Here is a 27,360-nt window from a genome sequence, read left to right as displayed (position 1 = left end):
ACGGCCTTGCACTTGGATTGGCCGCGAAAAGGATATATAGAAACGAGAGTGATGTACTGACGGGTGCGATCATACCAGCACTAATGCACCGGATCCCATCAGAACTCCGCAGTGAAGCGTGCTTGGGCGAGAGTAGTACTAGGATTGGTGACCTCCCGGGAAGTCCTCGTGTTGCACTCCTTTTTATTTTTTTACTTTGTTTTCTTCCTAAAACGAGTCTAAACTTGAAAACCTCATAACTTTTGAACCGTGAGGAACTACGTCGCCCATAGCACCATTTCGGAAAGCCCCAGAATCCACAATTGGCGGTGACTAGACGGCGTAATTTGTCGGGTTCAAATTCAGTCGTTTTGACCCTCAAACGGGCTGCAGAAAGTAATGGCACGTAAAAAAGATCGAAAGCGGACTCTCAGGGTGTTTTTGATGCTGTCTTAACACCATTAACCTCGACGCACTTTTGGCTCGAAAAGAAACGATCAGAAAATCATGTGGGCCCCACGGCCTTGCACTTGGATTGGCCGAGAAAAGGATATATAGAAACGAGAGTGATGTACTGACGGGTGCGATCATACCAGCACTAATGCACCGGATCCCATCAGAACTCCGCAGTGAAGCGTGTTTGGGCGAGAGTAGTACTAGTATTGGTGACCTCCCGGGAAGTCCTCGTGTTGCACTCCTTTTTATTTTTTTACTTTTTTCAGCCTAAAACGAGTCCAAACTTGAAAACCTCATAACTTTTGAACCGTGAGGAACTACGTCCCCATAGCACCATTTCGGAAAGCCCCAGAATCCGCAATGGGTGGTGATTAGACGGCGTAATTTTTCGGGCTCAAATTCAGCCGTTTTGACCCTCAAAAACGGGCAGCAGAAAGTTATGGCACGTAAAAAGATCGAAAGCGGATTCTCAGGGTGTTTTTGATGCTTTCTTAACACCATTAACCTCGACGCACTTTTTCGCTCGAAACAATACGGCCAGAAAATCATGTGGGCCCCACGGCCTTGCACTTGGATTGGCCGCAAAAATGATATATAGATGTTGAGATGAAGCAATAAAGATCAAGAGTAAAGGCATGAATCAGAACTATGGAAACAAGAGGGAAACAGCAATTTGAATCAAGCCATACAGTTTGCCCTAATCCGAAACAAGTGTGTCTTGGAAGGCAAGCAAGGGTGTGGGCGTTTTTAAATGTCTCACCATCAGTCTCCATAAGGTATGGAATAGTTTAAACAAGTGGGAGCAAGTGGATGGATCTGTTGGAGCTCAAAGACAAGCCAAAGTCACATGTTAAGCTAAGGATGTAAGAGAAAGAGGAGATGTCACTTTCATGGCTCAGTTGAGAGTGACTTGATCCCATGCTGTCTCCATTTGTTTATTAATTCCTATTGTCTCATTAGAAACTGTTGTATCTATTTATGTAACATGTCTGAGAAATTAATCAAGTAAGGGAATAAGAGATTCCTCCTTCTTACTCTCTCACTTTGCAACAATCTCTCTCTTTCTTATTCTTATGGTTCTAACTTAATCTCCTTAATCTATACACATAACCATCTCATAAATCATTAAAACTCACATGGTATCAGAGCATTTAAGCTCTTGAAACCTATTACTTCCGCAAATCTTTCACTCTGATTATTTCTTTTTCACAAATCCTTTTATTTTCTCTCATCATTCTTGAACTGTTCTTGAGTTGTTCTTGATGGATTCTGGAGAAAATTCAAAAATGGTTGTGATTCCGGTTACTCTTAAGGGAGCTAACTATCTGTTGTGGGCAAGGCTTGCTAAGACAGCTCTTGGAGGCAGAGGCTTCTGGGATATAGTTGAAGAAGGCAAGAACCCAAAGAAAACAATCCTAGGAGAGGATGGTAGAGAAGTGGTGGTTAGTGAGGCTGGCGACAAGAAAAAGAATCAAGAGGATCTCATGGTACTGTCTATTCTTCAGTCCAGCCTTGATGCTTCACTCCAGGAAGCTTATGGCTACTGTGAAACTTCAAAAGACCTATGGGATACACTCAAGAAGGTGTATGGAAACCAGTCCAACATCAGTAGGGTGTTTGAAGTCAAGAGGGCTATCAATACTCTCAGTCAAGAGGACAATGACTTTGATAAACATTTTGGGAAGTTCAGATCTCTGTGGGCTGAGCTAGAGATGTTAAGGCCAGCAACTATTGATCCAGATGTGTTGAATGAAAGGAGAGAACAAGACAAGGTGTTTGCACTACTCTCTACTCTCAACCCTGGATACAATGATCTAATCAAGCATATCTTAAGAGACAAGGAACTCCCATCCCTTGAAGAAGTTTGTGCTAGGATTCAGAAAGAACAAGGATCAGTGGGGCTCTTTGGAGGCAAGCAAGACTTGGTACTAGCAAACCAAGCTGAAGGACTTGCAAATAAAGGCACCTACAAGACTGAAGACAAGAAGGTGTGGATCTGTGATCATTGCAAGAAGAAAGGCCATGGAAAGGACAAGTGCTGGATCCTCCATCCTCACCTCAAGCCACAAAAGTTCAGAACCAACTACAATGATGCAAGAGCCAACTTCTCTGGTGACATGGGAGAGCCATCTACTCCAGCTACCATGCGCTCTGCTCCAGCAGGTGGTGAAGGCAAGGCTCTAGCTTCCAGTGCCAACCTTACCTTGAGGAACAATCAAGATGAAGTCATCAGACGTTCTGACATTGAGGCTCTCATCAAACTCCTCAAGGATAACTCTGGTAACACACTTGGTACCTCTTTACATGCCTCCACTTGTGGTATCTTGCTGAATGCTTTAACTGAACCTAAAATTACAAAATCTTTAGTTATAGATTCAGGGGCAAGTCACCACATGATTAGTGATCTTAGCTTAATTAAAAACATTGTTCCTGCCCTAGGAAATGTTATGATAGCTAATGGAGAGAAAGTACCAATCAAAGGTGTAGGTGATCTTAGGCTATTTGATAAAGATTCTAAAGCTTTCTATATGCCTAGTTTTACCTCAAACTTGTTATCAATTAAAAGAGCTACTAATGACTTGAATTGTAGTGTTACTTTCACTCCTAATGATGTCTACTTTCAGGATATTGAAACTAGTAGGTTGCTTGGCAAAGGTGTAACCAAGGGAGACTTGTACTTACTTGAAGACACTAAGCTATCAGCTGATTTATCTTATGCTCTAAATTCTATTTCTACTTTACCTAAAGATGTATTATGGCATGCTAGATTAGGACATCCCCATTCTCGTGCTTTGAACATCATGATTCCAAGTATTTCCTTTAAAAGTGATTGTGAGGCTTGTATTCTAGGCAAACATTGCAAGAGTGTGTTCTCTAGATCAAGTACTATTTATGAACATTGCTTTGACTTAATCCACTCTGATGTATGGACTGCTCCATGCATATCTAGAGAACATCATAAGTATTTTGTGACCTTTATAGATGAGAAATCAAAGTATACATGGATCACATTATTACAATCTAAAGATAGGGTCTTAGAAGCTTTCATAAATTTTCAAACCCATGTATCTAACCACTTTAATGCCAAGATTAAGATTTTGAGATCAGATAATGGAGGAGAATACACAAGCAATGCTTTCAAACAACACTTAGCCAAACATGGGATGATCCACCAAACTAGCTGTCCATATACTCCACAACAAAATGGTGTAGCTGAGAGAAAGAATAGACATCTCATGGAGGTGGCAAGGAGCATGATGTTTCACACAAGTGTGCCCAAGCGATTTTGGGGAGATGCAGTTTTAACAGCTTGCTATCTAATCAATAGGATCCCCACAAAAGTCCTTCAAGATCAATCCCCTTATGAGGTACTTAACAAAAACAAATCATCTATAGAACATATGCGTGTGTTTGGGTGTCTTTGCTTTGTTTTGATACCAGGAGAACAAAGAGATAAGCTGTCAGCCAAGAGCACAAAGGCAATATTTATTGGGTACTCTCCTCACCAGAAAGGCTATAAGTGTTATGTACCAGAGACCAGGAGGGTCTTAGTCTCAAGAGATGTGAAATTTGTGGAATCCAGAGGCTACTATGATGGAAAGAGTTGGGAAGAGTTAGAGAATCTGTCCCAATCAGCCTCGGATAGAGCCAACAATCTAAGGAGAGTAATGGAAAGACTTGGGATCAGTATACACCAAGAGAAAGGCGCCAGTACACCTGAGGCGAGTCCCCACCAGTCCACTCCATCTACTGAAGTTGATACTGATGTGATTGAGATTCCTCACCTTGATCCTGAGGGGGACAATCAAGCTGAACATAATCAGGAGGATTCAGCAAGTCATGATCAAGCTGAGCATCATACAGAAGAGGAGCAGGATCATCACACTACTCAAGAGGAGCCAGTAGTGATTGCAAGCCAGCCTCAGCCTAATAGTGATCAAATAGGAACTGAGGAAAGTAGTTCACAGCAGCCGGTTCTAAGAAGAAGTTCTAGGATCAGAAAGCCGGTTGATCTAAACTGGAAGAACAACAGGGTCTACTTCAATGCTCAAGCTGTGGCCCATCCTATACAAGGAGTGTGCTCTCTAGCTCATTATCCCCAAGAACATGTGGTGTTTATTGGAGAGTTGGATCAGGAATACATTCCAAGGTCTTATGAGGAAGCTATGGAGCATGACGAATGGAAAGAATCAGTGGGCAGTGAGACTAATGCCATGATCATCAATGATACATGGTATGAAGCTGAACTACCTAAAGGCAAGAGAGCTGTAACAAGCCGCTGGATCTTCACCATCAAGTACAATGCTGATGGGACAGTAGAAAGGCGCAAGACAAGACTAGTAGCAAGGGGCTTCACTCAAACATATGGAGAGGATTACCTAGATACCTTTGCACCAGTTGCTAAACTTCACACCATAAGGATAATCCTATCTTTGGCTGTCAACTTAGAGTGGGATCTATGGCAAATGGATGTGAAGAATGCTTTCCTACAAGGAGAACTAGAAGATGAAGTCTATATGAGGCCACCTCCTGGCCTAGAACACCTAGTAAAGCCTGGAAATGTTCTTAGACTCAAGAAGGCTATCTACGGACTAAAACAATCACCTAGGGCATGGTACCACAAGCTCAGCACCACACTCAATGGAAGGGGCTTTGTGAAATCTGAGGCAGATCATACTCTCTTTACACTCACCAGCAAGCAAGGGATTGTTGTGATCTTAGTATATGTTGATGATATCATCATCACCGGGAGTGACAAAGAAGGTATACTCCTAACTAAAGCTTTCGTTAAATTATCTTTTGATATCAAAGACTTGGGAGAGTTAAAGTACTTTCTAGGGATTGAGATGTGCCGATCCAAGGATGGGCTATTCTTATCCCAAAGGAAGTACACACTTGATCTTCTGAATGAGGCAGGTGATCTAGGAGGAAGAGCAGCCAAGACTCCACTAGAAGATGGGTATAAGGTGCTGCGTGAGGGGGAGATTGAAGACAAGCCCTATGCTGATGTTAAACACTATAGGAGAATGGTGGGAAAGCTGATATACCTCACCATCACCAGGCCTGATGTATGCTTTGCAGTTAACTAAGTAAGCCAGCATATGCAAGCTCCCAAGATACACCATTGGAACATGGTTGAAAGGATCCTAAGATACCTAAGAGAGGCGCCAGGGCAAGGAGTGTGGATGGGATGCAACAAAAGTACAGAGATAGTTGGGTATTGTGATGCTGATTGGGCAGGAGACAGAGTGGATAGGAGATCCACCACAGGCTATTTTACATTTATTGGAGGCAATCTTGTCACTTGGAAGAGCAAGAAACAGAAGATAGTGTCATGCTCAACTGCTGAAGCTGAATATAGGGCAATGAGGAAGCTCACTAGTGAGTTGATCTGGATCAGAAACCTACTTCAAGACTTGGGTATAGAGACATCAACTCCAATCACCATGCATTGTGATAATCAAGCTGCAATACACATAGCTTCCAACAGTGTGTTCCATGAGAGGACTAAACACATTGAGGTGGACTGTCATAAAGTTAGGCAAGCAGTGGAACAAAGGATCATCTTACCTTGTTACACAAGAAGTGAGGATCAACTAGCTGACATCTTCACCAAGGCTGCAAGCACCAAGGTTTGCGAGTTCATACATTCCAAGTTAGGACTCGTAGATCTTTCATCACACTGATCCTCTTAGCCATGAAGTGTTCTACTCTTTTTCCTTGGCTTGGTTTTTATCCCATGAGGTTTTTCCAAGCTAAAGGTTTTAATGAGGGAATGCTTCATGGTTTCCAAGCTTGGCCAATTCCTATTGTCAAGCTTGAGGGGGAGTGTTGAGATGAAGCAATAAAGATCAAGAGTAAAGGCATGAATCAGAACTATGGAAACAAGAGGGAAACAGCAATTTGAATCAAGCCATACAGTTTGCCCTAATCCGAAACAAGTGTGTCTTGGAAGGCAAGCAAGGGTGTGGGCGTTTTTAAATGTCTCACCATCAGTCTCCATAAGGTATGGAATAGTTTAAACAAGTGGGAGCAAGTGGATGGATCTGTTGGAGCTCAAAGACAAGCCAAAGTCACATGTTAAGCTAAGGATGTAAGAGAAAGAGGAGATGTCACTTTCATGGCTCAGTTGAGAGTGACTTGATCCCATGCTGTCTCCATTTGTTTATTAATTCCTATTGTCTCATTAGAAACTGTTGTATCTATTTATGTAACATGTCTGAGAAATTAATCAAGTAAGGGAATAAGAGATTCCTCCTTCTTACTCTCTCACTTTGCAACAATCTCTCTCTTTCTTATTCTTATGGTTCTAACTTAATCTCCTTAATCTATACACATAACCATCTCATAAATCATTAAAACTCACAATAGAAACGAGAGTGATGTGCTGACGGGTGCGATCATACCAGCACTAATGCACCGGATCCCATCAGAACTCCCCAGTGAAGCGTGCTTGGGCGAGAGTAGTACTAGGATTGGTGACCTCCCGGGAAGTCCTCGTGTTGCACTCCTTTTTATTTTTTTATTTTTTTTTCAGCCTAAAACGAGTCCAAACTTGAAACCCTCATAACTTTTGAACCGTGAGGAACTACGTCGCCCATAGCACCATTTCGGAAAGCCCCAGAATCCACGATGGGCGGTGATTAGACGGCGTAAATTTTCGGGCTCAAATTCAGCCGTTTTGACCCTCAAACGGGCTGCAGAAAGTTATGGAACATAAAAAAGATCGAAAGCGGATTCTCAGGGTGTTTTGATGCTTTCTTAACACCATTAACCTCGACGCACTTTTTCGCTCGAAACAAAACGGCCAGAAAATCATGTGGGCCTCACGGCCTTGCACTTGGATTGGCCGCGAAAAGGATATATAGAAACGAGAGTGATGTACTGACGGGTGCGATCATACCAGCACTAATGCACCGGATACCATCAGAACTCCGCAGTGAAGCGTGCTTGGGCGAGAGTAGTACTAGGATTGGTGACCTCCCGGGAAGTCCTCGTGTTGCACTCCATTTTATTTTTTTATTTTTTTTTCAGCCTAAAACGAGTCCAAACTTGAAAACCTCATAACTTTTGAACCGTGAGGAACTACGTCGCCCATAGCACCATTTCGGAAAGCCCCAGAATCCATAACGGGCGGTGATTAGACGGCGTAATTTTTTGGGCTCAAATTCAGCCGTTTTCACCCTCAAACGGGCTGCAGAAAGTTATGGCACGTAAAATAGATCGAAAGCGGACTCTCAGGGTGCTTTTGATGCTTTCTTAACACCATTAACCTCGACGCACTTTTTCGCTCGAAACAAAACGGCCAGAAAATCATGTGGGCCCCACGGCCTTGCACTTGGATTGGCCGCGAAAAGGATATATAGAAACGAGAGTGATGTACTGACGGGTGCGATCATACCAGCACTAATGCACCGGATCCCATCAGAACTCCGCAGTGAAGCGTGCTTGGGCGAGAGTAGTACTAGGATTGGTGACCTCCCGGGAAGTCCTCGTGTTGCACTCCTTTTTATTTTTTTACTTTTTTTTCTTCCTAAAACGAGTCTAAACTTGAAAACCTCATAACTTTTGAACCGTGAAGAACTACGTCGCCCATAGCACCATTCGGAAAGCCCCAGAATCCACAATGGGCGGTGACTAGACGGCGTAATTTTTCGGGTTCAAATTCAGCCGTTTTGACCCTCAAACGGGCGGTAGAAAGTTATGGCACGTAAAAAAGATCGAAAGCGGATTCTCAGGGTGTTTTTGATGCTTTCTTAACACCATTAACCTCGACACACTTTATGGCTCGAAAAGAAACGGCCAGAAAATCATGTGGGCCCCACGGCCTTGCACTTGGATTGGCCGAGAAAAGTATATATAGAAACGAGAGTGATGTACTGACGGGTGCGATCATACCAGCACTAATTCACCGGATCCCATCAGAACTCCGCAGTGAAGCGTGCTTGGGCGAGAGTAGTACTAGGATTGGTGACCTCCCGGGAAGTCCTCGTGTTGCACTAATTTTTATTTTTTTATTTTTTTTTCATCTTAAAACGAGTCTAAACTTGAAAACCTCATAACTTTTGAACCGTGAGGAACTATGTCGCCCATAGAACCATTTCAGAAAGCCCTAGAAACCACAATGGGCGATGAATAGACGGCACAATTTTTCGGGCTCAAATTCAGCCGTTTTGACCCTCAAACGGGCTGTGGAAAGTTAAGGGACGTAAAAAAGATTGAAAACGGATTCTCAGGGTGTTTTTGATGCTTTCTTAACACCATTAACCTCGACGCACTTTTTCACTCGAAACAAAACGGCAAGAAAATCACGTAGGCCCCACGGCCTTACACTTGGATTGGCCGAGAAAAGGATATATAGAAACGAGAGTGATGTACTGATGGGTGCGATCATACCAGCACTAATGCACCGGATCCCATCAGAACTCCGCAGTGAAGCGTGCTTGGGCGAGAGTAGTACTAGGATTGGTGACCTCCCGGGAAGTCCTCGTGTTGCACTCCTTTTTATTTTTTTATTTTTTTTTCAGCCTAAATAGAGTCTAAACTTGAAAACCTCATAACTTTTGAACCGTGAGGAACTACGTCGCCCATAGCACCATTTCGGAAAGCCCCAGAATCCATAATGGGCGGTGAATAGACGGCGCAATTTTTCGGGCTCAAATTCAGCCGTTTTGACCCTCAAATGGGCTGCAGAAAGTTATGGCACGTAAAAAAGATCGAAAGCAGATTCTCAGGGTGTTTTTGATGCTTTCTTAACACCATTAACCTCGACGCACTTTTTCGCTCGAAACAAAACGGGCAGAAAATCATGTGGGCCCCACGGCCTTGCATTTGGGTTGGCCGCGAAAAGGATATATAGAAACGAGAGTGATGTACTGACGGGTGCGATCATACCAGCACTTACGCACCGGATCCCATCAGAACTCCGCAGTGAAGCGTGCTTGGGCGAGAGTAGTACTAGGATTGGTGACCTCCCGGGAAGTCCTCGTGTTGCACTCCTTTTTATTTTTTTTACTTTTTTTTCTTCCTAAAACGAGTTTAAACTTGAAAACCTCATAACTTTTGAACCGTGAGAAACTACGTTGCCCATAGCACCATTTCGGAAAGCCCCAGAATCCACAATGGGCGGTGACTAGACGGCGTAATTTTTCGGGTTCAAATTCAGCCGTTTTGACCCTCAAACGGGCTGCAGAAAGTTATGGCACGTAAAAAAGATCGAAAGAGGATTCTCAGGGTGTTTTTGATGCTTTCTTAACACCATTAACCTCGACGCACTTTATGGCTCGAAAAGAAACGGCCAGAAAATCATGTGGGCCCCACTGAAAGAATTGAGATGAAATAAAAGGAATATGATGAGAATAAGCTTCTGGTTCAGTATGAAACCAGAGAGAGTGATTGATGAGCAATTGAAAGTAATGAGAGAGTGAAGAGAGTATAAAGTGTTTGGGAGAGTTTCTGAGTATGCTAGAGTATAAGGGAGTAATGGAGGTCGTGAGAGACAAGAGAATAGAGAGAGAATCTGAGAGTGTAGTAACCAGAGTATGTGAAGAAAGAGTTTTACTCTCCTTAGTTTACAATCAGATACATCATTATCTTAAATAGACAAGCACACATATTAAACAAATACTAAAACAGGGTTTTACTAAACAAATAATATTGTAGGGTTTTCTGGTGAAGCCAGGAAGGTACAGCCAAGGTGAATCTCGACCAGAGGGAGTAGAGAGTGACAGGGGAGAGAGATGGGCACAGTCTGGTTGGGTGAAAGTGACAGCAGGTTCATCCTCTTATGCACATGTGACTTTTACTCTATTTAATTCCAACTTGTCTCAGCTCTCTCCGACGGTCTGATGCTCCATTTTAACTTCAAATCTGCTTCAGAAGATCAAGCTGTACGAGTTCCTCACCTGCCTTACCATCCAAGTCACTCTAGGTAACTTGGAAGCCAAGACTGTACGGACTGCCTTGTGTAGCAAGGTTTTCCAGACCTGAATCTTTTCAAGTATCTCTTCTTCTCTTTGTCTTCTTTATTTATAAGATCAATGGATCACACACAGCCATGCTTCTTCCTTCTCCACTCTAACCATAACTTGGTTCACAAGTCTGTATGAACCAGTCTCATCTTTGAAGTATCCAGATTACTTCCTCTACAATATCAAACTTGGATCATGAACCAGCTTCTTCTTCTGGTCATTCCCTTCTTCATTTCAACACTCCCCCTCAAGCTTGACCATAGGAGATCCTTGGACAAGCTTGGAACCTTGAAGAAGCTCCCTCATTAAAAACCTTAGCAAGAAAACCCATTGGGACAAAACTTGCTAAGGGAAAAAGAGTGGAGTTTCTACAAAGCTTAGGGATTGGCCAGTGAGCCTAAGGAACTTCAGATTCATCATGGTGGAGTCCTTAGGCTCTGGATCGTGGCCTAATAGGTATAGCAAGTATGAATCACCATAACTTGCTATCCTTGAGCACAAGTGGCCGGCTGGATCATTTTGTGGCCGGTTTAGGGTCTCTCTCTCTCTCAACTGGCTTCAAGCTACCTTAGGAAGGCTAGGACATGACCGGATCATCATCATCATCTTCAGTGAGGCTCAAGCTTATTTTGGTACCTGATACATCATTTCAAAAGTGCATCAGTTCTTAAGGAAATGCACTCATCACATCAAACTCAATAATAGTTTAAGTATAAGGACAATCATGAATGTATTGAGATGAGTTTAAGGTGCTTCCCTTTTATAAGAATGGTGAGCTCAATCACACGGTTGGTACTGAGTAATGCAAGAGTGAATCCACTACTTGCAAACTTGGATTGGCGCCAATTCCTTCACCATCAAATCACCTTTGAGCTTCTTCTTATGACCTGAGCTTGTCTCCCCCTTTCTTCTGGCTTCTTGCCTCTATTTAGGGGTTGAGACAAAGCTTGCCTTTGTTCATGAGCTCAATAGGTACCTGATTCAATCATACAAAGAATGCATGTATCAATTCTCAAGGGGAAAACCTATTCTCACATAAGAATAAGGATGGTTTTAGGTACTCCCCTTGCATTAGTTTCTGGAATGTTGATGAGGAGTGCAGAGCACTTGAATCCTCCACGCCATTCCTTCTCTCAACCAGCCTTTGCATTGTTCTCTTGAAGTTTCAACATGTAGGGGGACTTTGCAACTCCATAATTTGCCACCATCATGTGATTGCTTAGCCAAGAATGTCCCTGATTGAATAATCCTTGCATCTGGCTGGTAAGAACAGTGAGGAGTGACAGCTTCTTCAGACTGATCACTTAAGTCCTCTTTTAATTTGCCAACCTCTTGCTGGTCTTCTATGAGGAAATGGGACACTGGATATAATAAGCTTCATGGATCTTTTGGTAGCTCACTGATATTCCCCTCCTCAAGCTTGACTGAGTATAGTGACAAGCTTGAACGTGAGCTTCAATGAGTTTTGAACTGGGAGCACAACAATACCAACATCTGCGCTTAAGCCAACCAGTTCACCATCTTCCAGGAGCACAACAATACCAACATCTGCGCTTAAGCCAACTGGATCACCATTTGCCTTCAGCTCCAATGTCTTTGGACCACCAGTCTCCTCATGACTTAGGTGATGGCCTTCCTTGTGAGTCTCTTGAACCAGGAGCACAACAGCTCCTACGCCTGCGCTTAAGCCAACTGATTCCACTCATAAGATGTCTCTCCATGGTCAGTAATATACACCAAGTGTAGGCTCTGAACAACATGGTCTCTTTTCTCCATGTTCAGGAATATGCATCTTGTGCAGGCTCTGATCAACATGGGTATATCTCTTTTCCTGTTGCTGCTTCTGGTCTAATAGTCACATCATGTGTCCTACACACCATTACAACTCAGATAGGGATCAGTAACATCAGCATGGGACCAGATCATGTAATAAAATGAAGACTGGTCGCCACTGCTTAAAAAAAAACAGATTGCAAAACAGCTTATCACCTCCTATGACAGCTTTAGAAACAATATGAATGCACCAGGAACAATATGTATGCCTCTTTAATACAATCCAATATGCATTTTTAAGACAATCCAGATGCTAAAGAAGACTAGGCTAATAACCTAATCAATTTCAACAACAGCATGAATACACCACACATCTAGGAACACTCCTAGATACTTAACAATCTCAAGGCAGACATGACAATTAAAGGACTCCCAATCGATATCAATATATCATGGATGCATGACAACCTAGGCAGACACTTCTAGGAACAAAAACAACCACAGATGATAAGATTAAGACAAAATGCAACTTCTAGCAACTTATCATGATCCATTGGACTCTAAACCATCACTCAAAAACGACCAGACACATTACACAAGCTATTGTTCAGGTTTAGGAGGTTTAACTTACAGCCAAGGAACCTGGGCTGGTTCCTTGAACCTTCATATACACACTACTCATCTGAGCTTGGTGGATTTGAGTTTTGGATTCATTACCCAACTCCTTTTCCTTGTGTGTTTGGCCCTGTTTGTAAAGCTCACCCTTGGATCCCCTCCTGTCCTCCTGGTCTTCTTGGTTCTATTGGACATCATCCGCCTGTGAACTTTCCTTGAAGCATGGCTGAATTTGAGTGCTTTTAAGAACATGAGATGAAATGGCTTCTCAATGTTTCTTCTTGCTGATTTGACTTCACCATACACGACCAGGGGATCAGATAGGAACCCTGAGAATGACTGAGAGGACCGTGGCTTTTGTTGACTCCATATTGAAGTAAATTTGAGAAAGTCGGTTTGAGCAGTCTTCAAGAGGGTGTGAGCTTTGAGCTTGTGCTTGATGTGTAAAGGTCATCACATAACATTTAATAACCTGTCACCACAACTAAAGACAGGTATCAAAAGACAATAAAGAGATCAGAACATGGTTTCTCACCAAGTCTGATCTCCAAAAACACCTTAACAAAGAACACAATGGACATAAACTTTCTTGAAACTATTCAAGCAACAACACTGAATCCTAATTATCATAACTAACCATTCAGGTAACATAGAAACATCACAACCTAACACCAGGTCTAAACAACATTTTAAAAGAAATTTCTAAACTTTTTCTTGACAATTTTGAAGCAAATAAACCAGACAATTTTCTAGACAAGATTAGAATAATATAATGGCATATTTTTTTTTTTTTTCAGAGACAGAGATTAAAAATAGCACTAAGACTCTTAACAAAATTCTAAGGCAGACAAATACTTAGACAAAATGACAATTGGACAGTCTTTTCATGTGTAGAAACTAGACAAGAACAACAAGCTAGTTTCTAAACACCCTAAGACAACACAAACGACCAGCACACACAGTGCTTTTATTAGAGTAGAAATTCCGCTTACTCTCAAGAAACCTGAGCTGGTTTCTTGACTCTCCAGCCCATGGGGGCTTATTGAAAGTACATTTGTTTCAGATGTGGATTGAATATCCACCACCTATCCTTAGTGAGTCCTTCCTTGCAGTGCTGACTCTTCTGACCTTTCTTCTCTTCCAACTTGAAGTAGGATTTGTTGGACAGAGACTGAGCTTCTGGTTGTCTCTCATTAACATGAGCAAAGACCTTGCAGATTTTCCATGGAGCTTCATCTGAAGTATGGCTCCAAACACCTTTGCCTCTATGGTTTTTCTTCATCATTCTGACCCAGAGAGAGTAGTTTGGAGTTTTGAGCTTCACTGAACTCGCCCATGCTTGAATATTCATCATCTTGAAGATTTTTGGACCAGTGGATAATAGGATGTTCCTACTGGTTTGAAAGGGACAGGATTTGAAAGACTGGACTTTGATGAAGCTTGCTGAACTGAGCTAAGACTTTCTTGAGTTCCAGAGACTGAGATACTCCTTTATCTTGAGTTCTGGTGAGTTTTTCCTCTCCTGGAAAACCTTTGGACCAGAGGATAAAAGGATGTAACAAACAGGTTTGAACAGATTTTTAAAGAGAGATTTTGGACAGGGATGATTTGCGGAAGCAATATAGGTTCTCAAGAGCTTGTGGCTCTGATACCATGAAAGAATTGAGATGAAATAAAAGGAATATGATGAGAATAAGCTTCTGGTTCAGTATGAAACCAGAGAGAGTGATTGATGAGCAATTGAAAGTAATGAGAGAGTGAAGAGAGTATAAAGTGTTTGGGAGAGTTTCTGAGTATGCTAGAGTATAAGGGAGTAATGGAGGTCGTGAGAGACAAGAGAATAGAGAGAGAATCTGAGAGTGTAGTAACCAGAGTATGTGAAGAAAGAGTTTTACTCTCCTTAGTTTACAATCAGATACATCATTATCTTAAATAGACAAGCACACATATTAAACAAATACTAAAACAGGGTTTTACTAAACAAATAATATTGTAGGGTTTTCTGGTGAAGCCAGGAAGGTACAGCCAAGGTGAATCTCGACCAGAGGGAGTAGAGAGTGACAGGGGAGAGAGATGGGCACAGTCTGGTTGGGTGAAAGTGACAGCAGGTTCATCCTCTTATGCACATGTGACTTTTACTCTATTTAATTCCCAACTTGTCTCAGCTCTCTCCAACGGTCTGATGCTCCATTTTAACTTCAAATCTGCTTCAGAAGATCAAGCTGTACGAGTTCCTCACCTGCCTTACCATCCAAGTCACTCTAGGTAACTTGGAAGCCAAGACTGTACGGACTGCCTTGTGTAGCAAGGTTTTCCAGACCTGAATCTTTTCAAGTATCTCTTCTTCTCTTTGTCTTCTTTATTTATAAGATCAATGGATCACACACAGCCATGCTTCTTCCTTCTCCACTCTAACCATAACTTGGTTCACAAGTCTGTATGAACCAGTCTCATCTTTGAAGTATCCAGATTACTTCCTCTACAATATCAAACTTGGATCATGAACCAGCTTCTTCTTCTGGTCATTCCCTTCTTCATTTCAACACCCACGGCCTTGCACTTGGATTGGCCGAGAAAAGGATATATAGAAACGAGAGTGATGTACTGACGGGTGCGATCATACCAGCACTAATGCACCGGATCCCATCAGAACTCCGCAGTGAAGCGTGCTTGGGCGAGAGTAGTACTAGGATTGGTGACCTCCCGGGAAGTCCTCGTGTTGCACTACTTTTTATTTTATTTATTTTGTTTTCATCCTAAAACGAGTCTAAACTTGAAAACCTCATAACTTTTGAACCGTGAGGAACTACGTCGCCCATAGCACCATTTCGGAAAGCCCCAGAAACCACAATGGGCGGTGAATAGACGGCGCAATTTTTCGGGCTCAAATTCAGCCGTTTTGACCCTCAAAAGGGCTGCGGAGAGTTAAGGCACGTAAAAAAGATCGAAAACGGATTCTCAGGGTGTTTTTGATGCTTTCTTAACACCATTAACCTCGACGCACTTTTTCGCTCGAAACAAAACGGCAAGAAAATCATGTGGGCCCCACGGCCTTACACTTGGATTGGCCGAGAAAAGGATATATAGAAACGAGAGTGATGTACTGACGGGTGCGATCATACCAGCACTAATGCACCGGATCCCATCAGAACTCCGCAGTGAAGCGTGCTTGGGCGAGAGTAGTACTAGGATTGGTGACCTCCCGGGAAGTCCTCGTGTTGCACTCCTTTTTATTTTTTTTTTTTTTTTCAGCCTAAAACGAGTCTAAACTTGAAAACCTCATAACTTTTGAACCGTGAGGAACTACGTCGCCCATAGCACCATTTCGGAAAGCCCCAGAATCCACGATGGGCGATGATAGACGGCGTAATTTTTTGGGCTCAAATTCAGCCGTTTTGACCCTCAAACGGGCTGCAGAAAGTTATGGCACGTAAAAAAGATCGAAAGCGGATTCTCAGGGTGTTTTTGATGCTTTCTTAACACCATTAACCTCGACGCACTTTTTCGCTCGAAACAAAACGGCCAGAAAATCATGTGGGCCCCACGGCCTTGCACTTGGATTGGCCGCGAAAAGGATATATAGAAACGAGAGTGATGTACTGACGGGTGCGATCATACCAGCACTAATGCACCGGATCCCATCAGAACTCCGCAGTGAAGCGTGCTTGGGCGAGAGTAGTACTAGGATTGGTGACCTCCCGGGAAGTCCTCGTGTTGCACTCCTTTTATTTTTTTTATTTTTTTTTCAGCCTAAAACGAGTCTAAACTTGAAAACCTCATAACTTTTGAACCGTGAGGAACTACGTCGCCCATAGCACCATTTTGGAAAGCCCCAGAATCCACGATGGGCGATGATTAGACAGTGTATTTTTTCGGGCTCAAATTCAGCCGTTTTGACCCTCAAACGGGCTGCAGAAAGTTATGGCACGTAAAAAAGATCGAAAGCGGATTCTCAGGGTGTTTTTGATGCTTTCTTAACACCATTAACCTCGACGCACTTTTTCGCTCGAAACAAAACGGCCAGAAAATCATGTGGGCCCCACGGCCTTGCACTTGGATTGGCAGAGAAAAGGATATATAGAAACGAGAGTGATGTACTGACGGGTGCGATCATACCAGCACTAATGCACCGGATCCCATCAGAACTCCGCAGTGAAGCGTGCTTGGGCGAGAGTAGTACTAGGATTGGTGACCTCCCGGGAAGTCCTCGTGTTGCACTCCTTTTTATTTTTTTATTTTTTTTCAGCCTAAAACGAGTCTAAACTTGAAAACCTCATAACTTTTGAACCGTGAGGAACTACGTCGCCCATAGCACCATTTCGGAAAGCCCCAGAATCCACGATGGGCGATGATTAGACAGTGTATTTTTTCGGGCTCAAATTCAGCCGTTTTGACCCTCAAACGGGCTGCAGAAAGTTATGGCACGTAAAAAAGATCGAAAGCGGATTCTCAGGGTGTTTTTGATGCTTTCTTAACACCATTAACCTCGACGCACTTTTTCGCTCGAAACAAAACGGCAAGAAAATCATGTGGGCACCACGGCCTTACACTTGGATTGGCCGAGAAAATGATATATAGAAACGAGAGTGATGTACTGACGGGTGCGATCATACCAGCACTAATGCACCGGATCCCATCAGAACTCCGCAGTGAAGCGTGCTTGGGCGAGAGTAGTACTAGGATTGGTGACCTCCCGGGAAGTCCTCGTGTTGCACTCCTTTTTATTTTTTTACTTTTTTTTCTTCGTAAAACGAGTCTAAACTTGAAAACCTCATAACTTTTGAACCGTGAGGAACTACGTTGCCCATAGCACCATTTCGGAAAGCCCCAGAATCCACAATGGGCGGTGACTAGACGGCGTAATTTTCCGGGTTCAAATTCAGCCGTTTTGACCCTCAAACGGGCTGCAGAAAGTTATGGCACGTAAAAAAGATCGAAAGCGGATTCTCAGGGTGTTTTTGATGCTTTCTTAACACCATTAACCTCGACGCACTTTTTCGCTCGAAACAAAACGGCAAGAAAATCATGTGGGCACCACGGCCTTACACTTGGATTGGCCGAGAAAATGATATATAGAAACGAGAGTGATGTACTGACGGGTGCGATCATACCAGCACTAATGCACCGGATCCCATCAGAACTCCGCAGTGAAGCGTGCTTGGGCGAGAGTAGTACTAGGATTGGTGACCTCCCGGGAAGTCCTCGTGTTGCACTCCTTTTTATTTTTTTATTTTTTTTTTCCTAAAACGAGTCTAAACTTGAAAACCTCATAACTTTTGAACCGTGAGGAACTACGTTGCCCATAGCACCATTTCGGAAAGCCCCAGAATCCACAATGGGCGGTGACTAGACGGCGTAATTTTTCGGGTTCAAATTCAGCCGTTTTGACCCTCAAACGGGCTGCAGAAAGTTATGGCACGTAAAAAAGATCGAAAGCGGATTCTCAGGGTGTTTTTGATGCTTTCTTAACACCATTAACCTCGACGCACTTTTTCGCTCGAAACAAAACGGCCAGAAAATCATGTGGGCCCCACGGCCTTGCACTTGGATTGGCCGAGAAAAGGATATATAGAAACGAGAGTGATGTACTGACGGGTGCGATCATACCAGCACTAATGCACCGGATCCCATCAGAACTCCGCAGTGAAGCGTGCTTGGGCGAGAGTAGTACTAGGATTGGTGACCTCCCGGGAAGTCCTCGTGTTGCACTCCTTTTTATTTTTTTATTTTTTTTCAGCCTAAAACGAGTCTAAACTTGAAAACCTCATAACTTTTGAACCGTGAGGAACTACGTCGCCCATAGCACCATTTCGGAAAGCCCCAGAAACCACAATGGGCGATGAATAGACGGCGCAATTTTTCGGGTTCAAATTCAGCCGTTTTGACCCTCAAACGGGCTGCAGAAAGTTATGGCACGTAAAAAAGATCGAAAGCGGATTCTCAGGGTGTTTTTGATGCTTTCTTAACACCATTAACCTCGATGCACTTTTTCGCTCGAAACAAAATGGCCAGAAAATCATGTGGGCCCCACGGCCTTGCACTTGGATTGGCCGCGAAAAGGATATATAGAAACGAGAGTGATGTACTGACGGGTGCGATCATACCAGCACTAATGCACCGGATCCCATCAGAACTCCGCAGTGAAGCGTGCTTGGGCGAGAGTAGTACTAGGATTGGTGACCTCCAGGGAAGTCCTCGTGTTGCACTACTTTTTATTATTTTATTTTTTTTTCATCCTAAAACGAGTCGAAACTTGAAAACCTCATAACTTTTGAACCGTGAGGAACTACGTCGCCCATAGCACCATTTCGGAAAGCCCCAGAATCCACGATGGGCGATGAATAGACGGCGCAATTTTTCGGGTTCAAATTCAGCCGTTTTGACCCTCAAACGGGCTGCAGAAAGTTATGGCACGTAAAAAAGATCGAAAGCGGATTCTCAGGGTGTTTTTGATGCTTTCTTAACACCATTAACCTCGACGCACTTTTTCGCTCGAAACAAAACGGCCAGAAAATCATGTGGGCCCCACGGCCTTGCACTTGGATTGGCCGCGAAAAGGATATATAGAAACGAGAGTGATGTACTGACGGGTGCGATCATACCAGCACTAATGCACCGGATCCCATCAGAACTCCGCAGTGAAGCGTGCTTGGGCGAGAGTAGTACTAGGATTGGTGACCTCCCGGGAAGTCCTCGTGTTGCACTCCTTTTTATTTTTTTATTTTTTTTTCAGCCTAAAACGAGTCTAAACTTGAAAACCTCATAACTTTTGAACCGTGAGGAACTACGTCGCCCATAGCACCATTTCGGAAAGCCCCAGAAACCACAATGGGCGATGAATAGACGGCGCAATTTTTCGGGCTCAAATTCAGCCGTTTTGACCCTCAAACGGGCTGCGGAAAGTTAAGGCACGTAAAAAAGATCGAAAACGGATTCTCAGGGTGTTTTTGATGCTTTCTTAACACCATTAACCTCGACGCACTTTTTCGCTCGAAACAAAACGGCAAGAAAATCATGTGGGCCCCACGGCCTTACACTTGGATTGGCCGAGAAAAGGATATATAGAAACGAGAGTGATGTACTGACGGGTGCGATCATACCAGCACTAATGCACCGGATCCCATCAGAACTCCGCAGTGAAGCGTGCTTGGGCGAGAGTAGTACTAGGATTGGTGACCTCCCGGGAAGTCCTCGTGTTGCACTCCTTTTTATTTTTTTATTTTTTTTCAGCCTAAAACGAGTCTAAACTTGAAAACCTCATAACTTTTGAACCGTGAGGAACTACGTCGCCCATAGCACCATTTCGGAAAGCCCCAGAATCCACGATGGGCGGTGATTAGACGGCGTAATTTTTCGGGCTCAAATTCAGCCGTTTTGACCCTCAAACGGGCTGCAGAAAGTTATGGCACGTAAAAAAGATCGAAAGCGGATTCTCAGGGTGTTTTTGATGCTTTCTTAACACCATTAACCTCGACGCACTTTTTCGCTCGAAACAAAACGGCCAGAAAATCATGTGGGCCCCACGGCCTTGCACTTGGATTGGCCGTGAAAAGGATATATAGAAACGAGAGTGATGTACTGACGGGTGCGATCATACCAGCACTAATGCACCGGATCCCATCAGAACTCCGCAGTGAAGCGTGCTTGGGCGAGAGTCGTACTAGGATTGGTGACCTACCGGGAAGTCCTCGTGTTGCACTACTTTTTATTTTTTATTTTTTTTCAGCCTAAAACGAGTCTAAACTTGAAAACCTCATAACTTTTGAACCGTGAGGAACTACGTCGCCCATAGCACCATTTCGGAAAGCCCCAGAATCCACAATGGGCGGTGACTAGACGGCGTAATTTTTCGGTTCAAATTCAGCCGTTTTGACCCTCAAACGGGCTGCAGAAAGTTATGGCACGTAAAAAAGATCGAAAGCGGATTCTCAGGGTGTTTTTGATGCTTTCTTAACACCATTAACCTCGATGCACTTTTTTGTTCGAAAAGAAACGGCCAGAAAATCATGTGGGCCCCACGGCCTTGCACTTGGATTGGCCGAGAAAAGGATATATAGAAACGAGAGTGATGTACTGACGGGTGCGATCATACCAGCACTAATGCACCGGATCCCATCAGAACTCCGCAGTGAAGCGTGCTTGGGCGAGAGTAGTACTAGGATTGGTGATCTCCCGGGAAGTCCTTGTGTTGCACTCCTTTTTATTTTTTATTTTTTTTCAGCCTAAAACGAGTCTAAACTTGAAAACCTCATAACTTTTGAACCGTGAGGAACTACGTCGCCCATAGCACCATTTCGGAAAGCCCCAGAAACCACAATGGGCGATGAATAGACGGCGTAATTTTTCGGGCTCAAATTCAGCCGTTTTGACCCTCAAACGGGCTGCGGAAAGTTAAGGCACGTAAAAAAGATCGAAAACGGATTCTCAGGGTGTTTTTGATGCTTTCTTAACACCATTAACCTCGACGCACTTTTTCGCTCGAAACAAAACGGCAAGAAAATCATGTGGGCCCCACGGCCTTGCACTTGGATTGGCCGAGAAAAGGATATATAGAAACGAGAGTGATGTACTGACGGGTGCGATCATACCAGCACTAATGCACCGGATCCCATCAGAACTCCGCAGTGAAGCGTGCTTGGGCGAGAGTAGTACTAGGATTGGTGACCTCCCGGGAAGTCCTCGTGTTGCACTCCTTTTTATTTTTTTATTTTTTTTTCAGCCTAAAACGAGTCTAAACTTGAAAACCTCATAACTTTTGAACCGTGAGGAACTACGTCGCCCATAGCACCATTTCGGAAAGCCCCAGAATCCACGATGGGCGGTGATTAGACGGCGTAATTTTTCGGGCTCAAATTCAGCCGTTTTGACCCTCAAACGGGCTGCAGAAAGTTATGGCACGTAAAAAAGATCGAAAGCGGATTCTCAGGGTGTTTTTGATGCTTTCTTAACACCATTAACCTCGACGCACTTTTTGGCTCGAAAAGAAACGGCCAGAAAATCATGTGGGCCCCACGGCCTTGCACTTGGATTGGCCGAGAAAAGGATATATAGAAACGAGAGTGATGTACTGACGGGTGCGATCATACCAGCACTAATGCACCGGATCCCATCAGAACTCCGCAGTGAAGCGTGCTTGGGCGAGAGTAGTACTAGGATTGGTGACCTCCCGGGAAGTCCTCGTGTTGCACTCCTTTTTATTTTTTTATTTTTTTTTCAGCCTAAAACGAGTCTAAACTTGAAAACCTCATAACTTTTGAACCGTGAGGAACTACGTCGCCCATAGCACCATTTCGGAAAGCCCCAGAATCCACAATGGGCGGTGAATAGACGGCGCAATTTTTCGGGCTCAAATTCAGCCGTTTTGACCCTCAAACGGGCTGCAGAAAGTTATGGCACGTAAAAAAGATCGAAAGCGGATTCTCAGGGTGTTTTTGATGCTTTCTTAACACCATTAACCTCGACGCACTTTTTCGCTCGAAACAAAACGGCCAGAAAATCATGTGGGCCCCACGGCCTTGCACTTGGATTGGCCGCGAAAAGGATATATAGAAACGAGAGTGATGTACTGACGGGTGCGATCATACCAGCACTAATGCACCGGATCCCATCAGAACTCCGCAGTGAAGCGTGCTTGGAGTAGTACTAGGATTGGTGATCTCCCGGGAAGTCCTCGTGTTGCACTCCTTTTTATTTTTTTATTTTTTTCAGCCTAAAACGAGTCCAAACTTGAAAACCTCATAACTTTTGAACCGTGAGGAACTACGTCGCCCATAGCACCATTTCGGAAAGCCCCAGAATCCACAATGGGCGGTGAATAGACGGCGTAATTTTTCGGGCTCAAATTCAGCCGTTTTGACCCTCAAACGGGCTGCGGAAAGTTAAGGCACGTAAAAAAGATCGAAAACGGATTCTCAGGGTGTTTTTGATGCTTTCTTAACACCATTAACCTCGACGCACTTTTTCGCTCGAAACAAAACGGCAAGAAAATCATGTGGGCCCCACGGCCTTGCACTTGGATTGGCCGAGAAAAGGATATATAGAAACGAGAGTGATGTACTGACGGGTGCGATCATACCAGCACTAATGCACCGGATCCCATCAGAACTCCGCAGTGAAGCGTGCTTGGGCGAGAGTAGTACTAGGATTGGTGACCTCCCGGGAAGTCCTCGTGTTGCACTCCTTTTTATTTTTTTATTTTTTTTCAGCCTAAAACGAGTCTAAACTTGAAAACCTCATAACTTTTGAACCGTGAGGAACTACGTCGCCCATAGCACCATTTCGGAAAGCCCCAGAATCCACAATGGGCGGTGAATAGACGGCGTAATTTTTCGGGTTCAAATTCAGCCGTTTTGACCCTCAAACGGGCTGCAGAAAGTTATGGCACGTAAAAAAGATCGAAAGCGGATTCTCAGGGTGTTTTTGATGCTTTCTTAACACCATTAACCTCGACGCACTTTTTCGCTCGAAAAAAACGGCAGAAAATCATGTGGGCCCCACGGCCTTGCACTTGGATTGGCCGAGAAAAGGATATATAGAAACGAGAGTGATGTACTGACGGGTGCGATCATACCAGCACTAATGCACCGGATCCCATCAGAACTCCGCAGTGAAGCGTGCTTGGGCGAGAGTAGTACTAGGATTGGTGACCTCCCGGGAAGTCCTCGTGTTGCACTCCTTTTTTTTTTTTATTTTTTTCAGCCTAAAACGAGTCTAAACTTGAAAACCTCATAACTTTTGAACCGTGAGGAACTACGTCGCCCATAGCACCATTTCGGAAAGCCCCAGAATCCACGATGGGCGGTGAATAGACGGCGCAATTTTTCGGGCTCAAATTCAGCCGTTTTGACCCTCAAACGGGCTGCAGAAAGTTATGGCACGTAAAAAAGATCGAAAGCGGATTCTCAGGGTGTTTTTGATGCTTTCTTAACACCATTAACCTCGACGCACTTTTTCGCTCGAAACAAACGGCCAGAAAATCATGTGGGCCCCACGGCCTTGCACTTGGATTGGCCGCGAAAAGGATATATAGAAACGAGAGTGATGTACTGACGGGTGCGATCATACCAGCACTAATGCACCGGATCCCATCAGAACTCCGCAGTGAAGCGTGCTTGGGCGAGAGTAGTACTAGGATTGGTGACCTCCCGGGAAGTCCTCGTGTTGCACTCCTTTTTATTTTTTTTTTTTTTTTCAGCCTAAAACGAGTCCAAACTTGAAACCTCATAACTTTTGAACCGTGAGGAACTACGTCGCCCATTGCACCATTTCGGAAAGCCCCAGAAACCACAATGAGCGATGAATAGACGGCGTAATCTTTCGGGCTCAAATTCAGCCGTTTTGACCCTCAAACGGGCTGCGGAAAGTTAAGGCACGTAAAAAAGATCGAAAACGGATTCTCAGGGTGTTTTTGATGCTTTCTTAACACCATTAACGTCGACGCACTCTTTCACTCGAAACAAAACGGCAAGAAAATCATGTGGGCCCCACGGCCTTACATTTGGATTGGCCGAGAAAGGATATATAGAAACGAGAGTCATGTACTGACGGGTGCGATCATACCAGCACTAATGCACCGGATCCCATCAGAACTCCGCAGTGAAGCGTGCTTGGGCGAGAGTAGTACTAGGATTGGTGACCTCCCGGGAAGTCCTCGTTGTGCTCCTTTTTATTTTTTTATTTTTTTTTCAGCCTAAAACGAGTCTAAACTTGAAAACCTCATAACTTTTGAACCGTGAGGAACTACGTCGCCCATAGCACCATTTCGGAAAGCCCCAAATCCACAATGGGCGGTGATAGACGGCGTAATTTTTCGGGTTCAAATTCAGCCGTTTTGACCCTCAAACGGGCTGCAGAAAGTTATGGCACGTAAAAAAGATCGAAAGCGGATTCTCAGGGTGTTTTTGATGCTTTCTTAACACCATTAACCTCGACGCACTTTTTGGCTCGAAAAAAACGGCCAGAAAATCATGTGGGCCCCACGGCCTTGCACTTGGATTGGCCGAGAAAAGGATATATAGAAACGAGAGTGATGTACTGACGGGTGCGATCATACCAGCACTAATGCACCGGATCCCATCAGAACTCCGCAGTGAAGCGTGCTTGGGCGAGAGTAGTACTAGGATTGGTGACCTCCCGGGAAGTCCTCGTGTTGCACTCCTTTTTATTTTTATATTTTTTTTTCAGCCTAAAACGAGTCTAAACTTGAAAACCTCATAACTTTTGAACCGTGAGGAACTACGTCGCCCATAGCACCATTTCGGAAAGCCCCAGAATCCACAATGGATGGGTGAATAGACGGCGTAATTTTTCGGTTCAAATTCAGCCGTTTTGACCCTCAAACGGGCTGCAGAAAGTTATGGCACGTAAAAAAGATCGAAAGCGGATTCTCAGGGTGTTTTTGATGCTTTCTTAACACCATTAACCTCGACGCACTTTTTCGCTCGAAACAAACGGCCAGAAAATCATGTGGGCCCACGGCCTTGCACTTGGATTGGCCGCGAAAAGGATATATAGAAACGAGAGTGATGTACTGACGGGTGCGATCATACCAGCACTAATGCACCGGATCCCATCAGAACTCCGCAGTGAAGCGTGCTTGGGTAGTACTAGGATTGGTGACCTCCCGGGAAGTCCTCGTGTTGCACTCCTTTTTATTTTTTTATTTTTTTCAGCCTAAAACGAGTCTAAACTTGAAAACCTCATAACTTTTGAACCGTGAGGAACTACGTCGCCATAGCACCATTTCGGAAAGCCCCAGAATCCACATGGGCGGTGAATAGACGGCGTAATTTTTCGGGCTCAAATTCAGCCGTTTTGACCCTCAAACGGGCTGCGGAAAGTTAAGGCACGTAAAAAAGATCGAAACGGATTCTCAGGGTGTTTTTGATGCTTTCTTAACACCATTAACCTCGACGCACTTTTCGCTCGAAACAAAACGGCAAGAAAATCATGTGGGCCCCACGGCCTTACACTTGGATTGGCCGAGAAAAGGATATATAGAAACGAGAGTGATGTACTGACGGGTGCGATCATACCAGCACTAATGCACCGGATCCCATCAGAACTCCGCAGTGAAGCGTGCTTGGGCGAGAGTAGTACTAGGATTGGTGACCTCCCGGGAAGTCCTCGTGTTGCACTCCTTTTTATTTTTTTATTTTTTTTTTCAGCCTAAAACGAGTCTAAACTTGAAAACCTCATAACTTTTGAACCGTGAGGAACTACGTCGCCCATAGCACCATTTCGGAAAGCCCCAGAATCCACAATGGGCGGTGAATAGACGGCGTAATTTTTCGGTCAAATTCAGCCCGTTTGACCCTCAAACGGGCTGCAGAAAGTTATGGCACGTAAAAAAGATCGAAAGCGGATTCTCAGGGTGTTTTTGATGCTTTCTTAACACCATTAACCTCGACGCACTTTTTCGCTCGAAAAGAAACGATCAGAAAATCATGTGGGCCCCACGGCCTTGCACTTGGATTGGCCGAGAAAAGGATATATAGAAACGAGAGTGATGTACTGACGGGTGCGATCATACCAGCACTAATGCACCGGATCCCATCAGAACTCCGCAGTGAAGCGTGCTTGGGCGAGAGTAGTACTAGGATTGGTGACCTCCCGGGAAGTCCTCGTGTTGCACTCCTTTTTATTTTTTATTTTTTTCAGCCTAAAACGAGTCTAAACTTGAAAACCTCATAACTTTTGAACCGTGAGGAACTACGTCGCCCATAGCACCATTTCGGAAAGCCCAGAATCCACGATGGGCGGTGAATAGACGGCGTAATTTTCGGGCTCAAATTCAGCCGTTTTGACCCTCAAACGGGCTGCAGAAAGTTATGGCACGTAAAAAAGATCGAAAGCGGATTCTCAGGGTGTTTTGATGCTTTCTTAACACCATTAACCTCGACGCACTTTTTCGCTCGAAACAAAACGGCCAGAAAAACACGTGGGCCCACGGCCTTGCACTTGGATTGGCCGCGAAAAGGATATATAGAAACGAGAGTGATGTACTGACGGGTGCGATCATACCAGCACTAATGCACCGGATCCCATCAGAACTCCGCAGTGAAGCGTGCTTGGGCGAGAGTAGTACTAGGATTGGTGACCTCCGGGAAGTCCTCGTGTTGCACTCCTTTTTATTTTTTTTTTTTTTTTTCAGCCTAAAACGAGTCTAAACTTGAAACCTCATAACTTTTGAACCGTGAGGAACTACGTCGCCCATAGCACCATTTCGGAAAGCCCCAGAATCCACAATGGGCGATGAATAGACGGCGTAATTTTTCGGGCTCAAATTCAGCCGTTTTGACCCTCAAACGGGCTGCGGAAAGTTAAGGCACGTAAAAAGATCGAAACGGATTCTCAGGGTGTTTTTGATGCTTTCTTAACACCATTAACGTCGACGCACTCTTTCACTCGAAACAAAACGGCAAGAAAATCATGTGGGCCCCACGGCCTTGCACTTGGATTGGCCGAGAAAAGGATATATAGAAACAAGAGTGATGTACTGACGGGTGCGATCATACCAGCACTAATGCACCGGATCCCATCAGAACTCTGCAGTGAGCGTGCTTGA

General features: G+C 44.2%; 1 long non-coding RNA gene, 30 other non-coding genes and 2 pseudogenes across 31 annotated transcripts; 32 read left to right on the top strand and 1 right to left on the bottom strand.

The window, feature by feature from the left end:
* The first annotated feature begins 61 nt into the window (after positions 1–61).
* On the top strand, positions 62–180 carry LOC125598754. The gene has a single exon (XR_007332682.1). It is a non-coding gene; the product is annotated as a 5S ribosomal RNA (ribosomal RNA).
* A 378-nt stretch (positions 181–558) lies between these two features.
* On the top strand, positions 559–677 carry LOC125598734. The gene has a single exon (XR_007332665.1). It is a non-coding gene; the product is annotated as a 5S ribosomal RNA (ribosomal RNA).
* Positions 678–6,828: 6,151 nt separating this feature from the next.
* Positions 6,829–6,947, top strand: LOC125598732. The gene has a single exon (XR_007332663.1). It is a non-coding gene; the product is annotated as a 5S ribosomal RNA (ribosomal RNA).
* Positions 6,948–7,325: 378 nt separating this feature from the next.
* Positions 7,326–7,444, top strand: LOC125598735. Its single transcript, XR_007332666.1, has one exon. It is a non-coding gene; the product is annotated as a 5S ribosomal RNA (ribosomal RNA).
* Positions 7,445–7,823: 379 nt separating this feature from the next.
* On the top strand, positions 7,824–7,942 carry LOC125598753. The gene has a single exon (XR_007332681.1). It is a non-coding gene; the product is annotated as a 5S ribosomal RNA (ribosomal RNA).
* A 378-nt stretch (positions 7,943–8,320) lies between these two features.
* On the top strand, positions 8,321–8,439 carry LOC125598736. The gene has a single exon (XR_007332667.1). It is a non-coding gene; the product is annotated as a 5S ribosomal RNA (ribosomal RNA).
* Positions 8,440–8,818: 379 nt separating this feature from the next.
* LOC125598752 lies at positions 8,819–8,937 on the top strand. The gene has a single exon (XR_007332680.1). It is a non-coding gene; the product is annotated as a 5S ribosomal RNA (ribosomal RNA).
* Positions 8,938–9,316: 379 nt separating this feature from the next.
* Positions 9,317–9,435, top strand: LOC125598721. Its single transcript, XR_007332652.1, has one exon. It is a non-coding gene; the product is annotated as a 5S ribosomal RNA (ribosomal RNA).
* Positions 9,436–10,620: 1,185 nt separating this feature from the next.
* On the bottom strand, positions 10,621–14,296 carry LOC125598653. Its single transcript, XR_007332585.1, has 2 exons — positions 13,787–14,296; positions 10,621–13,278 (listed from the first exon to the last, which is right to left on the bottom strand). It is a non-coding gene; the product is annotated as an uncharacterized LOC125598653 (long non-coding RNA).
* A 1,107-nt stretch (positions 14,297–15,403) lies between these two features.
* On the top strand, positions 15,404–15,522 carry LOC125598725. The gene has a single exon (XR_007332656.1). It is a non-coding gene; the product is annotated as a 5S ribosomal RNA (ribosomal RNA).
* Positions 15,523–15,902: 380 nt separating this feature from the next.
* On the top strand, positions 15,903–16,021 carry LOC125598751. The gene has a single exon (XR_007332679.1). It is a non-coding gene; the product is annotated as a 5S ribosomal RNA (ribosomal RNA).
* Positions 16,022–16,398: 377 nt separating this feature from the next.
* On the top strand, positions 16,399–16,517 carry LOC125598749. The gene has a single exon (XR_007332677.1). It is a non-coding gene; the product is annotated as a 5S ribosomal RNA (ribosomal RNA).
* A 379-nt stretch (positions 16,518–16,896) lies between these two features.
* Positions 16,897–17,015, top strand: LOC125598748. The gene has a single exon (XR_007332676.1). It is a non-coding gene; the product is annotated as a 5S ribosomal RNA (ribosomal RNA).
* A 378-nt stretch (positions 17,016–17,393) lies between these two features.
* Positions 17,394–17,512, top strand: LOC125598738. The gene has a single exon (XR_007332669.1). It is a non-coding gene; the product is annotated as a 5S ribosomal RNA (ribosomal RNA).
* Positions 17,513–17,891: 379 nt separating this feature from the next.
* On the top strand, positions 17,892–18,010 carry LOC125598727. Its single transcript, XR_007332658.1, has one exon. It is a non-coding gene; the product is annotated as a 5S ribosomal RNA (ribosomal RNA).
* Positions 18,011–18,387: 377 nt separating this feature from the next.
* LOC125598716 lies at positions 18,388–18,506 on the top strand. Its single transcript, XR_007332647.1, has one exon. It is a non-coding gene; the product is annotated as a 5S ribosomal RNA (ribosomal RNA).
* A 378-nt stretch (positions 18,507–18,884) lies between these two features.
* On the top strand, positions 18,885–19,003 carry LOC125598728. The gene has a single exon (XR_007332659.1). It is a non-coding gene; the product is annotated as a 5S ribosomal RNA (ribosomal RNA).
* Positions 19,004–19,382: 379 nt separating this feature from the next.
* Positions 19,383–19,501, top strand: LOC125598705. Its single transcript, XR_007332636.1, has one exon. It is a non-coding gene; the product is annotated as a 5S ribosomal RNA (ribosomal RNA).
* Positions 19,502–19,880: 379 nt separating this feature from the next.
* LOC125598694 lies at positions 19,881–19,999 on the top strand. The gene has a single exon (XR_007332625.1). It is a non-coding gene; the product is annotated as a 5S ribosomal RNA (ribosomal RNA).
* A 378-nt stretch (positions 20,000–20,377) lies between these two features.
* On the top strand, positions 20,378–20,496 carry LOC125598739. The gene has a single exon (XR_007332670.1). It is a non-coding gene; the product is annotated as a 5S ribosomal RNA (ribosomal RNA).
* A 376-nt stretch (positions 20,497–20,872) lies between these two features.
* LOC125598729 lies at positions 20,873–20,991 on the top strand. The gene has a single exon (XR_007332660.1). It is a non-coding gene; the product is annotated as a 5S ribosomal RNA (ribosomal RNA).
* A 377-nt stretch (positions 20,992–21,368) lies between these two features.
* On the top strand, positions 21,369–21,487 carry LOC125598683. Its single transcript, XR_007332614.1, has one exon. It is a non-coding gene; the product is annotated as a 5S ribosomal RNA (ribosomal RNA).
* Positions 21,488–21,866: 379 nt separating this feature from the next.
* LOC125598671 lies at positions 21,867–21,985 on the top strand. The gene has a single exon (XR_007332603.1). It is a non-coding gene; the product is annotated as a 5S ribosomal RNA (ribosomal RNA).
* A 379-nt stretch (positions 21,986–22,364) lies between these two features.
* LOC125598747 lies at positions 22,365–22,478 on the top strand (annotated as a pseudogene).
* Positions 22,479–22,855: 377 nt separating this feature from the next.
* LOC125598660 lies at positions 22,856–22,974 on the top strand. The gene has a single exon (XR_007332592.1). It is a non-coding gene; the product is annotated as a 5S ribosomal RNA (ribosomal RNA).
* Positions 22,975–23,350: 376 nt separating this feature from the next.
* LOC125598783 lies at positions 23,351–23,469 on the top strand. Its single transcript, XR_007332711.1, has one exon. It is a non-coding gene; the product is annotated as a 5S ribosomal RNA (ribosomal RNA).
* A 375-nt stretch (positions 23,470–23,844) lies between these two features.
* Positions 23,845–23,963, top strand: LOC125598772. The gene has a single exon (XR_007332700.1). It is a non-coding gene; the product is annotated as a 5S ribosomal RNA (ribosomal RNA).
* Positions 23,964–24,339: 376 nt separating this feature from the next.
* On the top strand, positions 24,340–24,458 carry LOC125598741. The gene has a single exon (XR_007332672.1). It is a non-coding gene; the product is annotated as a 5S ribosomal RNA (ribosomal RNA).
* Positions 24,459–24,832: 374 nt separating this feature from the next.
* LOC125598761 lies at positions 24,833–24,951 on the top strand. The gene has a single exon (XR_007332689.1). It is a non-coding gene; the product is annotated as a 5S ribosomal RNA (ribosomal RNA).
* A 377-nt stretch (positions 24,952–25,328) lies between these two features.
* On the top strand, positions 25,329–25,441 carry LOC125598746 (annotated as a pseudogene).
* A 373-nt stretch (positions 25,442–25,814) lies between these two features.
* LOC125598750 lies at positions 25,815–25,933 on the top strand. Its single transcript, XR_007332678.1, has one exon. It is a non-coding gene; the product is annotated as a 5S ribosomal RNA (ribosomal RNA).
* Positions 25,934–26,311: 378 nt separating this feature from the next.
* On the top strand, positions 26,312–26,430 carry LOC125598654. The gene has a single exon (XR_007332586.1). It is a non-coding gene; the product is annotated as a 5S ribosomal RNA (ribosomal RNA).
* A 372-nt stretch (positions 26,431–26,802) lies between these two features.
* On the top strand, positions 26,803–26,920 carry LOC125598731. The gene has a single exon (XR_007332662.1). It is a non-coding gene; the product is annotated as a 5S ribosomal RNA (ribosomal RNA).
* Positions 26,921–27,360: the final 440 nt, after the last annotated feature.

Source organism: Brassica napus, unplaced genomic scaffold, assembly GCF_020379485.1.
Source record: "Brassica napus cultivar Da-Ae unplaced genomic scaffold, Da-Ae ScsIHWf_1749;HRSCAF=2379, whole genome shotgun sequence".
In the NCBI taxonomy this organism is placed as follows: domain Eukaryota; kingdom Viridiplantae; phylum Streptophyta; class Magnoliopsida; order Brassicales; family Brassicaceae; genus Brassica; species Brassica napus.
The sequence above is the reverse complement of the archived record's forward strand: the minus strand, read 5'-3'. Positions and strand labels throughout refer to the sequence as shown.